Here is a 3308-nt window from a genome sequence, read left to right as displayed (position 1 = left end):
AAGCAAGCAAGAATTTCAAGAGCCAAAGGCCCCAAAGGATTTTCGGAAGATCGAATATTATTTCGAAGACTTTTGTGAAACACATGAACAACTGGGGATGAGCGGATACTCGACAAGTGCGAGGATTTATTCGAAGGGGTATTCATGTGGCAAAGAACTGCTAGGCAGTAGGCACAAAGTATTCTCGGAACAATAAAGAAAACTTTGGGGTATCTTGTAATAACAAGATCAATGGGGGATGACCGTATGAATGGCAAGTGTAAGTAGTTATCCATACGGATTTATCGGTGGTCAGGAATAGCCAAAGTGATGGGCACAAGTCTCGAGAGAACATCAGAGAGTATCTTCGGAATCTTCTGATGTAGCAGGCGATCCTCTGCAATAAGGGGCTCTTCGGTTGGATGCGATCACGAGATCCTAATCTTAGAGTTAGCAAATTCATTTAACCCGAATAGTAGAGAGATCAGAGTCCCAGAGTATAGGTCGAGGAGTAAAAGATCCTACTACCACCCGATGGCGACGTGGGCCCATGGGCCACACAGCCATGTTAGTAAAAGTTTTTGCAACGTCTAGACTCGACTTCAGCCAAGGAGTGTGGAAGGGGGATTCCTACAGGCAGTCGGCTCTGATACCAACTTGTGACGCCCCCGATTCAATCGTACACTAATCATGCACGCAAATGTGTACGATCAAGATCAGGGACTCACGGGAAGATATCACAACACAACTCTACAAATAAAATAAGTCATACAAGCATCATAATACAAGCCAGGGGCCTCGAGGGCTCGAATACAAGTGCTCGATCATAGACGAGTCAGCGGAAGCAACAATATCTGAGTACAGACATAAGTTAAACAAGTTTGCCTTAAGAAGGCTAGCACAAACTGGGATACAGATCGAAAGAGGCGCAGGCCTCCTGCCTGGGATCCTCCTAAACTACTCCTGGTCGTCGCCAGCGGGCTGCACGTAGTAGTAGGCACCTCCAGAGTAGTAGTCGTCGTAGCCGAAGGTGGCATCTGGATCCTGGGCTCCAACGTCTGGTTGCGGCATCCGAGAAGAAGAGGAAAACGAGGGAAAAGAGGGAGCAAAGCAACCGTGAGTACTCATCCAAAGTACTCGCAAGCAAGGAGCTACACTACATATGCATGGGTATATGTGTAAAGGGCCATATCGGTGGACTGAACTGCAGAATGCCAGAATAAAAGGGGGATAGCTAATCCTGTTGAAGACTACGCTTCTGGCAGCCTCCGTCTTGCAGCATGTAGAAGAGAGTAGATTGACGTCCTCCAAGTAGCATCTCCAAGTAGCATCTCCAAGTAGCATCGCATAGCATAAACCTACCCGGCGATCCTCTCCTCGTCGCCCTGCAGAAAAGCGATCACCGGGTTGTCTGTGGAACTTGGAAGGGTGTGTTTTATTAAGTATCCGGTTCTAGTTGTCATAAGGTCAAGGTACAACTCCAAGTTGTCCTGTTACCGAAGATCACAGCTATTCGAATAGATTAACTTCCCTGCAGGGGTGCACCAACTTACCCAGCACGCTTGATCCCATTTGGCCGGACACACTTTCCTGGGTCATGCCCGGCCGCGGAAGATCAACACGTCGCAGCCCCACCTAGGCTCAACGGAGAAGCCAGCACGCCGGTCTAAACCTAAGCGCGCAGGGGTCTGGGCCCATCGCCCTGAGCACACCTGCACGTTGCGTACGCGGCCGGTGAGCAGACCTAGCAACCTCCATTACAAAGGAAGTTGCGTTAACGCAGTCCAACCCGGTGCGCGCCGCTCAGTCGTTGACGTCACGAAGTGCTTCGGCTGATACCACGACGTCGGGATACCCATAACTACTCCCGCGTAGATGGTTAGTGCGTATAGGCTCGTAGCCAACTCAGATCAAATACCAAGATCTCGTTAAGCGTGTTAAGTATCCGCGAACGCCGAACAGGGCCAGGCCCACCTGTCTCCTAGGTGGTCTCAACCTGCCCTGCCGCTCCGCCACAAAGTAACAGTCGGGGGCCGTCGGGAACCCAGGCCCACCTCTACCGGGATGGAGCCACCTGCCCCTTCAGCCCCCAACTCCGAACAGTATCACAGATAATGTAACTGTGTACAGTATATCGTAAATGCCCGTGATCACCTCCCGAAGTGATCACAGCCCAGTAGTATAGCATGGCAGACGGACAAGAGTGTAGGGCCACTGATGGAACACTAGCATCCTATACTAAGCATTTAGGATTGCGGGTAAGGTATCAATGACTGTAGCAGCAATGACAGGCTATGCATCAGAATAGGATTAACGGAAAGCAGTAACATGCTACACTACTCTAATGCAAGCAGTATAGAGAAGAGTAGGCGATATCTGGTGATCAAAGGGGGGGCTTGCCTGGTTGCTCTGGCAAGAGAGAGGGGTCGTCAACACCGTAGTCGAATTGGTTAGCAGCAGCGTCGGTCTCGTAGTCTACCGGAGAGAAGAGGGGGAAGAAATAATGAATACAGAGCAAACAAAGCACCACAAAATATATCAAGGCAATACGCGGTGTTCGGTGTGCCCTAACGCGGTAGTAGGTGATACCGGTGACGGGGGGAAACCCCCGGGAAAGTATTCCCGGTGTTTCGTGTTTTCGGGCAGAGGAGCCGGAGGGGGAAAGTTGCGGGTTCGATAGGTTAGGGGTGTGTGGCGGACGAACGGACCGCGTATCCGGATTCGTCACGTCGTTCTGAGCAACTTTCATGTTGAAAATATTTTAATCCGAGTTACGGATTAAAAGATATGATTTTCTAAAGATTTTATTAATTTCTGGAATTTAATTAATTAATTAATTAATTCAAAAAATGGATTTATGACGTCAGCATGATGTCATGCTGACATCAGCAGTCAACAGAGTTGACTTGGTCAACCTGACATGTGGGTCCAGGGGGACCCACCTGTCATCCTCTAATTAGGTTAATTAGGGTTTAGGTTAATCTAATTACAGTTTAATTAAACTTAACTAGTTAATTAAATTAATTAAACCGGATTAATTAACTTAATTAATTCATTAGTTAATTAATTAATTAATAATTAATTTTATTAATCATGTTTATTTTTATTTAATAATTTTATTTTTAATTCTCTCTTTTTTTTAAACCGTTCTGGGGTGTGGCCCCCGTTGTCATAGGGCCACTAGGCCTTAGCGGATCGGGCGGTGCGGGCGAAGGGGCACCCGCACGCGAGGCCACCAGGGGCGAGGCGGGGCGCCAGAATCCGGCGGGGTAGGGGGGAAGGGCCGGCCAGCTCCGACGAGCGGCGGGAACGGGCGGCAGGGGGGCTCG

The sequence above is a fragment of the Triticum aestivum genome, chromosome 2B (assembly GCF_018294505.1).
Source record: "Triticum aestivum cultivar Chinese Spring chromosome 2B, IWGSC CS RefSeq v2.1, whole genome shotgun sequence".
Classification (NCBI taxonomy): domain Eukaryota; kingdom Viridiplantae; phylum Streptophyta; class Magnoliopsida; order Poales; family Poaceae; genus Triticum; species Triticum aestivum.
Note: the sequence above shows the minus strand (reverse complement) of the source record.